Source organism: Peromyscus maniculatus, chromosome 23 (genome assembly GCF_049852395.1).
Source record: "Peromyscus maniculatus bairdii isolate BWxNUB_F1_BW_parent chromosome 23, HU_Pman_BW_mat_3.1, whole genome shotgun sequence".
Lineage (NCBI taxonomy): Eukaryota > Metazoa > Chordata > Mammalia > Rodentia > Cricetidae > Peromyscus > Peromyscus maniculatus.
In genome coordinates, this window is record NC_134874.1 from 6,522,797 (window position 1) to 6,534,517 (window position 11,721).

Genomic DNA, 11,721 nt, shown 5'->3' on the forward strand with positions numbered 1-11,721 from the left:
TGGAACTTGACTTTTCAGACCAGGGTGGCCTTGAACTTCAGAGATTTCCCTTCCTCTGCATCTGCATCACACTGTACTGGGATAAAAGGAATGGCCGGGCTCGTCACCCATTCTTCAAGGTGCTCCCCTAATGGCAATGTCTTTCCCATTAATCTTCAGTTTCCAGAGCTGGATGGAATGATGTTCTCTGAGGATCTAGTTATGTTCCATAGACAGAGACTACAATCACCACAGCTGAGCTCTTTCCATAGGTGCTTTATTAGAGGGCACATTGTGTAGTGAAGACAACCAGGCAGGCAGGGATGGTGTACAGTAACTGAGGTGACAAGTCTAACAGTGAACGCCTTTGTACTGCTTGTTGTATGGAGCTTTGGAGAGGCAGATGGTGGCCTCACATTCACAGTTGCAGATAAAGGCCTCACCGTGGTTGTTTTTGTCTGGAGAGAAAGAAGAAATGAAATTGAGTAGAGCCCAAGACCCCAATCCCTATTATTTATAACCAAAAGACAACAGTGCATCTAGCATCGGTGTAGACTCAGAGTTGAGAGACAGAGGACACAGAAGTCCATTGAGTGCCCGAATCGCTGGAACACACTGATAATAAGATCTTTAGTTGTGGGCTGGGGAGATGGCACAGTTGGTAAAGTGGTTGACATACAATCATGAGGACCTGACCTAGGATGCCCAGAGACCATGTAAAAAATCAAGGTGTGCTTGGGCATCTGTAACTCTATTGGGAGTAACTCTCTAAGTGGAGAGCATGGATCCACAAAGCTTGTAGGTCAGTCAGGCTAGTTAAAGGTGAGTGTCCAGTTTAGTGAGAGACCCAGGCTCCAAAGACATGGTGAAGAGTGACAGAGGAAGACATAGGATGTCAACTCATTCCTATACGTAAAAATAAATCAACACATATTTAATCCTAAAACCAGGAAATCCACAAATATCAATTACCACTTCTAAAATTATATGATATAAAACAAGCCTCCTGCCTCTACCTCCCAAGTGCTGAGATTACAGGTGTACACCACGGCACTCAATTTATGGGTTTTGGAGGTGGAACCCAGGACTCCTGCTTGGCAAGCACTCTAGGAATTGAACTACATTCTATGCCAACTGAATCCTCACCTGTAAAATGGGAATGATAAATCTTGCCCTGCATAGGTGTTCAGGCCACTATTTGGCTTATATCCACTTATCTGGATATAAGCCAAATAGTGGCCTGATGCACTTTCTGCATCAAAAATTGATGCAGCTCTCCATTGTTTAGTCAATATGGAATCAGTATAACACAGCAGGTAATAGGAGAGGCTTTGGACAGGCTAGATGGCTCAGGCAATAAAGGCACTTGCTTCCAAGTCTGAACCTGAGTTCCAACCCCAAGACTCACATGGTCAAAGGTGAGTACAGATTCCTTCAGAGATCCACAGGTGTGTAGTTGCACAGCCATGCCTCACCCACAAATATAAAAAACCTTTAAATGTTTTTAAAAGGCATTGAAATTATATAGATGATTGATCCTGAATCAAATGTCATCACTTCTAATCTGGTGACCTTGGTCATCTGGCCAATGCTTCCTCATCTTCCCCATCAGGGACCTCTGTTGTGTGGTTTTCTGATTGTGATCTGACAAATAAAGCTTGCTTTTAGTCAGAAGGTGGAGCTAGCCACTACAGACCATAGATTTGGAGGACTGTAAACAGAGAGGTCAGGAAGTGGTGAGGTGGGCAGAGAGAGGAGTTCAGCCCTTTGGAGGAAGGAATGGAAGAGGAAGGAGGCAACTGGGGGCTGCTCCATATTCTCTCATCTTTCAGGTTCTTGCCCCAATATTTGACTCCTGGTTTTTTATTTTTTTCTTCAAAAAATATGGAACTCTTCACGAATTTGCATGTCATCCTTGTTCAGGGGGCAAACTAATCTCTGTATCATTCCAATCTTAGTATATGTGCTGCCAAAGCGAGTACAACTCCTGGTTTTTGATTGATAAAGATTAGATTAACACATCATCTGGTGTTCAAATTTGGTGGCACGAATTCAGGAATTAGCCCCTTGCCCGTGGCTCTGCAGCCACAGGCATTCAGCAGAGCTCTCTGCGGGAATTTCACACACTGGAGTCGCCATGTGGCTGGCTGGCTTTTCCTTTTCTTCCCCAAGCCTTCTGAGTGGGTCTGGGATTTTCCTGTTGCAGTTTTTCTACAGCAAGCTCCACAAAACCCAAACTCGATAGGCACCCGGGTTCCAAAGCCACTGGAGTTAGTCCCTCACATCTGGCCAGCTCTGTCTTCAGGCAGCTCTGTGTTTTCACTTCCTGCCAATCACATGTGCTGCTTTTGTGGATCACTTGTATCTGCCTTTCAGACTTCTGGATCTTTGGCTATTTTTTCCTGTGGGTTGTGGACTTCCCCTGAACCCTGTCCTCAGGCTGCTGACACGTGATCAGGGACAGCTGTTCTCGGCCAGGCTGTGCACCACCTGTGTTCTCTGCCCAGATGTGCTGCACGGTAATCTTAGCCTCACACTAATTCATTGTCAACATCAGCAGATTTTTTTTGAGACAACTGAGATTTTTAAAAGCATGAATTAGTTAAAGAGAGAGAGAGAGAGAGAGAGAGAGAGAGAGAGAGAGAGAGAGAGAGAGAGTTTTTCCCATGTTAAAAAATAGGAAACACCGCCGGGCGGTGGTGGCGCACGCCTTTAATCCCAGCACTCGGGAGGCAGAGCCAGGCGGATCTCTGTGAGTTCGAGGCCAGCCTGGGCTACCAAGTGAGCTCCAGGAAAGGCGCAAAGCTACACAGAGAAACCCTGTCTCGAAAAACCAAAAAAAAAAAAAAAATAGGAAACACTATTATGATGGAGGGAGTTAGGTCTCTGTATGATTCCACAATGGACGGTTTAAAAATGGAACAATTAAATCAGGGGATAATTAAATAGCTGTGATTTACATAACATTAAATATAAGTATTATCAGCTTTGTGATTCTTGTTTTATCACTAAAATTGTTGGTTGATATCAGTCCCAAATATCAGAAATGGACTGATAATATGCAAGCCCTACAACTACTTATTAAAAATGTAATGTAATTTTGAGTGATAAGTGAGAAGACTTAGAAAAACTCATTAAAACAGTTCATAGAGATATTCAGACAAAGACAGAGGAATTTAAAGGAGAACCAATGTTACCATCACATTATGAAATTAGAAAGGAACAGCCCAAAATTGTCAAAAACTCAACCTTAATTTATTCAGTCACCGAACAGGAACAACTGTCAAATGACAGGAATCCCCAAGGCTATGTCAGAGCTGACAGGATTCCTGTGCAAATGTTCAATTTGAGGAGATTTACGGAAGCAATAGTCTCATATGATATGTATTCTCCTTTTGTGAGGTAGATGTAAAATTCATGGTCAACTAGTAACAGAATTATCGCACAAGAAAGGAAAGACTTGGTTCTAACAGTATTGGAACCTGGTCCTCAATTACAGTGAAGGACCTGGTGGAAAGATGTGGATGAGGCAATTGAACAACAAAGTAGGGATAGAGGTATGGAAATTTTCCAAGACCAGTTGCTTGGAAAGGGCGATTATGCTGATCTATAAAGACAGAGGAATGGATCAGAGATACAATCAATATTGAATCTTATAACCATGCTGATGCTTGGATAGCAGAGGTGATTTCTAGAAGCTTGAAGAATAATCAAAATGTCAGATGTTTTAATTGTGCTAAACAAGGTCACTTAAAAAGGGTTTGTAGACAGGGCATTCATAGAAACAATCTTTTCTAGGAATAATCCAAATAGAAAGCCTCTGTTTTCTGGAGTACAGAGAAGACGTGGCAAAAGCAGAACTAGTAACAATGAATGTAATTCAACAAGGCACAGACAAGGTAACCATTTGCCATTGGGAAACATCTTGGAGCAGGGGTCTTTCAGGCCCCCATGTCAAATTTGGTTTAGTCATTCCCTATCACCTTGTGGAACTTTTCCACAAAGCAATTTAAGGACATAACGCCTATTGTAAAAAATCATACTGATCTGGATCAAATAACAGCTTTAGAAGATAAAAAAAATTTCAGGAAAAACAATAATGCAAATATTTTGCAAACTTCTATAAATGATCAAAGACCAAAGTTAAATAATATGAATAAATGACATTGTATTTGAGGGTCTTGTAGACACCGTGACAGATATAACAATAATGACACCAAAATCTTGGCATCCAAATTGGCCTCTTCAGGACATAAATGTTCAGCTTTTTGGGACTGGAACTTTATCTGTAAAATAAAGTCAAGATGTGTCACATGTATAGGGCCAGAAGGACATAGGGGAAAATTAGAGCCATAATTGGCTAACATAGCAAGGAATTTATGGGGATATAATATGTTACAGCAATTGAATACCCAGATTAACATTCATTCAATCTCAAAAACAAATAATAAACTAACAAATGTTTCTGGGGAAAATACTAAAATGTATTGTGAAGAACAGTCACTGACCTTTCAGGTTGTTCATAAACAGGGCACAAAAGCTGCTGATCTTTCAAAGTTACCAACAGCCCTACCTTTAAAATAGTTAACAGACAAACCTATCTGGGTAGATCAGTGGCCTTTGATTTCAGAAAAATTAAAGACCTTAGAAAAACTGGTACAAGAGCAGTTACATACTCAACATATTGAATAAACTAGTCCTTGGAATTCTCCCATATTTGTCATTAGGAAGAAATCTGGAAAATGGAGAATACTAACAGATTCGAGAGCCAGAAATGAAGTAATTCAGCTGATGGACTCTCTACACCTGGAATTCCTTTGCCTTCTCTGTTACCTCAAGGATGATCTATTATAGTGATTGATTTAAAAGACTCTTTCTTCACTATACCTTTACAAGAACAGGATAGAGAAAAATTTGCCTTCACATTCCCTACTTATAATAATTCTCAGCCCATTAATATCAGTGGAAAGTTCTCCCAAAAGGGATGTTAAACACCCCTACCATGTGCCAATATTTTGGATGACAGCCATTGGAAATAATTCATAATCAGTTTCCTCAATCTATAATTTATCATTATATGAATGATAATTTACGAGCTGATTCAAATAGAAATAACTTAGAGAAAATGTTTGAAGAAGTAAAGAAAATTTTGCCTAGATGGGGATTACAGATTGCTCCCAATAAATACAAAGAGGAGACTCTATTAATTACCTAGGATATAAAATAGGTTTACAAAAAAATTCAACCCCAAAAAGTACTAATCAGTAGAGATCAATTGTGGACTTTTAGTGACTTTAAAATTTGCTGGGAGACATTACCTGGCAACAGCCATAACTGGATTAACAACTCAAAAGCTAAGTAATTTATTTCAAACCTGACAAGGTAACAAAGACTTAAATAGTCCAAGAAAACTGTCAGCTGATGCTGATAGAGAATTGGATTTGGCAGAAAACAAATTACAGGATGCACTTGTGGATGGTTTGGTCCAGAGTTTGATCGTACTCTGGTTATTCAATCTTCTATGCATTCTCCAATAGGAATTTTAATACAGAGAGAATATAATATCTTAGAATGGACATTTTTACCATACAAACAGAGTAAAACATTAAAGACCTATGTAGAGATGGTTTCTGAGTTGATTCTAAATGGAAAATTGAGACTTTGTCAATTAGCAGAAATAGACCCAGGAGAAATTGTAGTACTTTTTATTCATGTGGAAATTTCCTCTTTATGGACAGAAAATGACCATTGGCAAAGAGCTTCCAGTAATTTTTTGGGAGAGACAAGCAATAAATATCCCAAAAGTACGACAATTAAGTTTATGAAGACAGCTAACTGAATCTTTCTTCACATTGTACAGGGAACAACAATTTCTGTAGCCCCTACATTTCATATTGGTCCAAATAAATCAGGAATGGCAGGTCATAAGTCAGGAAATTTTTTTTGTTTGTTTTTTGCTTGTTCGAGACAGGGTTTCTTTGTGTAGCATTGTGCCTTTCCTGGAACTCACTTGGTAGCCCAGGCTGAAGTCAGGAAATTTAAGTGAAGCAACTCAAAGTCCTTATGATTCTGTTCAAAAGTAAGAATTATATGCTGTTCTCATGGTATTAATAGATTTCCAGAACCTCTTAATATGACTTAATAGTGACTCTCATTATTCAGAAAGAGGTGTTTTACATATTAAAATTGCAAAATTTATTCAAGATGATAAAGAATTGACTTTGTTATTTATTCAGTTACAAGATAATCAAAAATAAAAATCATCCCTTATATGTAATACATATCATATCCCATACTTTCCTTCAGGCCTCTAGCACAAGATAATGATGAAATTGATCAACTATTGGTAGGAAATTTGCTAGAAGCCTCAGAATTTCATAAGAAACACCATGTCAGTAGCAAAGTTTTGAAAAAAGTTTTTTCCATCATTTGGCAACAAGTCATGGTCATTATAGTGAAATGTCCTACTATTTTTTTTATTACCAAACTCTACTATCTGCAAGAACTAACCCAAAGGGTATTCAAAGAAATGAAATTTGTCAAATGGGTGTATTTTATTTTGGAGAGATTGTAAAATTAAAATATGTACACCATACCATAGATATATATTCAGGATTTCAAAGGGAAACTGCTTTGAGTTTGAAAAGGCTGATTCTGTAATCAAACATCTGTTAGAAGTTATGACCATCATGGTGATAACTGTACAAATTAAGACTGACAATGCTCTAGCATATGTCTCTAGTAAAATGAAACAGTTGTTTGCATAATACAAAATAAAGTGTATTACAGGTATTCCACATAATCCTACATGGCAAGCAGTTATAGAAGGATCTAACTGAACTCTAAAAGACATGCTTAACAAAAAGAAAGTAGTAATAAAGACTGGCAAAAATAGATTGCACAATGCTTTATTAACTTTAAAATTTTGAAATGTTAATGAGAATGTAATGGCAGCTGTGGAGAGCCATTGGATAACAAAAAAACTGCTGAATTAAATAATTCTGTACACTTTAAAGAAGTGTCACCCTCAGAATGAAATCAGGATATGTGTTATGTTGGGGAAGAGCTTTTGCTTTTGTTTCCATGGGAGAATAAAAACTATGGATGCCATTAAAATTGATAAAGATTATACCTGAACAAGAGAGACATCTTGATTAGAACAGATGATAGATCATCAAACAGTGTGACCATTCAATCTAAACTAACTTATAAGATTAACAAATGCTTTTCATTTGATCTGATATAACTTGCCAAAAGGGAAACTCTCCAAAGTTAGACTTGGGGCAGGTTTTTGTGTTCTTGTCCTTTCAGGAGAATGAAGACAACCAGCTAAGGAATCTGAAGACCACTGGACAAATGAAACATCTGAAGAAAAAGGATGAATCATCCAGAGAAAATGTCCCAAGAAAAAGAGTAAATGGCCTGAAGGTATATCACATTTCCAACAGGATAAAATTTTATAAATCTTCACAAATGTTTGTTTCTGCTGTTCTCTACAGACATATAAGATAAATTGTCGTTTTGTAGTCCCAGTTCAATTAAAAATAAAACTGGCTTTGGAATTGGAGCATGGCTCTCTCCTCTACACCCAAGCATGCTTATTAAAAAGAAGAACCAAAACCTCTGTCACATATCAGGAGAGCCACTTGATTGGACAGAAGAAAAACCAAACTTAATGGACAAGTTTATTGTCACTTATCTCATAATTTTTGGTTTTGTTTTAAACATTTTCTCAAGGTATAAACATTATCTTAAGATTTATACAATTAATATATATATATGTAAATTTTTGTCATGATATTAATGGTCATATAGAGTACTAACTAATTCAAGAAAAAGGCTTCAATGAGCTTCTTGAACATGATTTCAGCTTTGAGTCTCTATCAAGTAACTAGGAAATAAGTTTTTGTGCTCTAGAGATCTGCTACATATGACATTTAAAATGTTTAAGTTTTCTTCAGTGAACCATGACCATGCCTAAAAGTGACCTTTGATGTCTCCAAAGGATAATGGGGCCCCCAATGACAATTCAACCTGGATTGTGGTAACACCACTAAGCTGACAAATACCACCCAAAGATCACCTTTGGACTACAAACTACTCAGGACAATTTCAGGTAGTGATGAGATGGTCCAGCCTCATAGACTACTCTAGCCAGGAGTTGAGACAAGCCCTTCATTTTCTTGTTTTACAGAGACTGACAACAAATGATACCGTGAGCTCTCCCAGGACTTGACAATTATCCCAATTTCTTAGGATCCCCTAAAGATGCCATTACCTCCACCCCCAAAAGGAAGTAGTTTTAAGAACATGTCACCCACATTCCCAATGGTGGGATGGGTGATTTTGGGTCATTAGGTGGTTTATGGATATCTGTCATTATTTAGGGGCTTTGGTTGCAAGTTGTTATTGGTGATCATCAGGAAGAAAGCTAAATAAAGGAGATACGATTCAGGGATCTTGTTCTAAAAAGCAAAGGGGGGATATAAAAAGATAGGATAAAAATATAGATTATTGATTCTACTTTGAAACCAAAAAAGCAACTACTAGCCTTAAATATTTAACATTGGTATGGATTTTTTATATTGATACAAATTTAAGGTTATTTTCTTATAATATACTGTACATACCTTTCTAGTCTTGTTCAAGTATTGTACATATACAGCTCATTTAACAATGTAATGTAACTCCATCAGACTCTGCAATCTACAAGTTCCACACTCTGCCCAAATACCCATCTGCCTGTGACCCCAATAACTTCTTGAGGCACAGAAACCAAACCACCACCTCTCATTGGACCAAGAGTAACTTCTGGAGACATGGAATATACCAGCCTTCATTGGACCAAGAGAGGCTTCCTGAGACACAGAATCTGTTAGTTCTAATTGGACCAAGAGGGGCTCTGTGAGTCACAGAATCAACTAGCTTGGGTTGGGCCAAGAGCAGCTCCCTTGGATACAGAATCTGCCAGCTCCAATTAGACCAAGAGCCAAGATTGGACCCAGAGGGTGATGCTAAGACACAGACACAACAAGCACAGAGTGGACCAATAGCAGCTCACTCAGGCACAGGCACCTCTTATACCCATTAGAGGAGGAGATGGGCAGATGTCAAGGCAAAAATACATACAAAAACATGAAGAGCAATACAGCATCACCACAACCTGGCCCTCTGTCAACAGCAAAACCTGAACATCACAATGTAGAAGCAGAAGAAAGCAAACTTAAAAATAGCTTCATGATGCTATTTGCCTTTCAAGAAAAAATGAAATGGAGGACAAGACAAACAAAAATTTGGAAGAAATCAATAAAGAAATTGAGAAAAAGACAAACAAAAATTGGAAGAAATCAATAAAGAAATTGAGAAAAAGACTAAAAAAATGGAAGAAATCAATAAATCCCTTCAAGAAAGCCAAGAAAACTATGAAAAAGCAATTAAACAGGTGAGGGAAACAGTTCAAGACCTGAAAAGGGAAATAGAAACCATGAAGAAGACACAAACAGAGAGAATGCTGGAAATAGAAAATAGTGAATGAACAGGAAACACAGATGCAAGCATAACCAACAGAATACAAGAGATGGAAGAGAGAATCTCTGGTGTAGAGGATACAATAGAGGAAATAGTTTCATCAGTCAAAGAATACCAAAGCCAAAAATGTCATAACACAAAATGTCCAGGAAATCTGGGACACTATGAAAAGGCCAAACCTAAGAATAATAGAGAAACAAGGAGAAGAATATCCACTCAAAGGCACAGAAAATATATTCAACAAGATCATAGAAGAAAACTTTCCCAACTTAAAGAAGGGAATGCCTATGAAGATACAAGAGGCATATAGAACACCAAACAGAATAGACCCCCCCCAAAAGTCCACTTGTCACATAATAATTCAACAACTAAAAATACAGAATAAAGAAAGAATATTAAGAGCAGCAAAGGAAAAAGGCCAAGTGACTTATAAAGGAAGACCCATCAGAATAACACCCAACTTCTCAATGGAGACTTTTAAAGCCAGAAGGACCTGGACAGGTGTAATACAGACACTAAGAGACCATGGTTACCAGCCTACACTAATATACACAGCAAAACTTTCAATCACCATAGATGGAGTGAAAAAGACATTCCAAGACAAAACCAGATTTAAACAATACCTATCCACAAATGCAGCCCTACAGAAAGCACTAGAAGGAAAATTCCAACCTAAAAAAGACAACTATGCCCACAAAAACACAGGCAATAGATAACCCCACAGCAGTAAGTCCCAAAGAAGAGAAATACACACATACTACCACCAAAAGATAACAGGAATTAATAGTCACTGGTCATTAATATCCCTTAGTATCAATGGACTTAATTCACCTATAAAAAGACACAGGCTAACAGGATGGATATGAAAGCAAGACCCATGTTTCTGCTGCATACAGAAAACACACCTCATGCCACACCCGCAACGGTGTCGCCCAAGTGACAAATGCCGATCTGGTGGTCTCACGAGGAAGGGGGACACGTGTCTCTACAGGCTAGGTCCTTGGCGGTCCCCTGGCAATCAGCCCAAGCAATGGTTCTTGGATACATTGTTCCCTAAAGACCAGCCTTCCGTGGATGGTTGGCAAGACTCCTGCTTCTTTCTTCTTTCCTGACAATAACAACCTCCCTGTGCCTGGACTCCCGCAGACACTCGCTTGATGTACCTGATAACTCCTCAACTGTTACACCAGCACCAACCCCCAGTGATTCAAGCCCTTGGGCAGATAGCACAAAAAAACCTACTTCAGTGGGGGCACTCATGGATGGATTAGAACAGAAAGAGCTAATGTTTCAGGTTCCCACAGATTCTAAGGAAGAAAATGTAAAAGTAAAAAGATTGTTAGGTAACCCTCACTCAGCTCATGCAAACTCACAAGAAAGAGAACTTAGGAAACTGGCAACTCCCACAAGAATGGTTGGAAAGTACATTCAATACTGTATTAATGGGAAATGGTGGACACCCTCTTGTTGGAATCCCACAAGTAGGAATTACTTAGATCCACCCCCCTTTTACAGGGGCTTATGACTATGAAGGGAATCAGTTGGGTAAATCATGGGGGAAAAGAATGTTGTGGAATCAGTTGACTTTTATGGAAAGGCTGGCTAGAAGCAGAAAGGTATGGTGTACATATGATAGGCAGACAAGGTCAGCTATATTGAGGGGTATAGCACCTGTGCTAAAGAGGTGGGCTAAGGCTCTTGGCGAGGACTTTGCAACTGTCTCTTATAAATTACTAGTAATGGATTACCAGTTATTAAGTACGGGATCTGGCTCTTAGGGTTCAGGCCACAGCATGTCTCTGTCTGAAAGGATTAATCATTCTGAAAACCACATTGTGTGACCATAAAAGATTGAGTCTATTGCTTTCTTTTGCCACTGGGCTTAGTTCCATGTTAAGATTGTATAAAATCTCAGCCTGATGTTCAGTAAAATTGCAGCAGTTTCACAGCATACTCTGGTGTCTGTGTCTGCCTGTCATCGCAGAATCCCAATTATCCTGAGCACCTTCATCCCATTCTCCCTCGGTCTGGTGGCCCTATTGGACCCAGTTCGCAGCAACCTCAACTTCAAAGATAGACAATACTTCAGAATAAAAGGCTGGGAAAAGTCTTTCCAATCAAATGTTCTTAAGAAGCAAGCTGGTGTAGCTATCCTAATATCCAACAAAACAGACTTCAAACTAAAATCAATCAAAAGAAATTGAGAAGGATATT

General features: G+C 38.7%; 1 long non-coding RNA gene and 1 other non-coding gene across 2 annotated transcripts; both read right to left on the reverse strand.

Moving 5' to 3' along the window:
* Positions 1-239: 239 nt before the first annotated feature.
* On the reverse strand, positions 240-11,494 carry LOC143270575 (uncharacterized). Its single transcript, XR_013047787.1, has 2 exons — positions 10,413-11,494; positions 240-437 (listed from the first exon to the last, which is right to left on the reverse strand). It is a non-coding gene; the product is annotated as an uncharacterized LOC143270575 (long non-coding RNA).
* LOC121825556 (U6 spliceosomal RNA) lies at positions 1,858-1,961 on the reverse strand. Its single transcript, XR_006067883.1, has one exon. It is a non-coding gene; the product is annotated as a U6 spliceosomal RNA (small nuclear RNA).
* Positions 11,495-11,721: the final 227 nt, after the last annotated feature.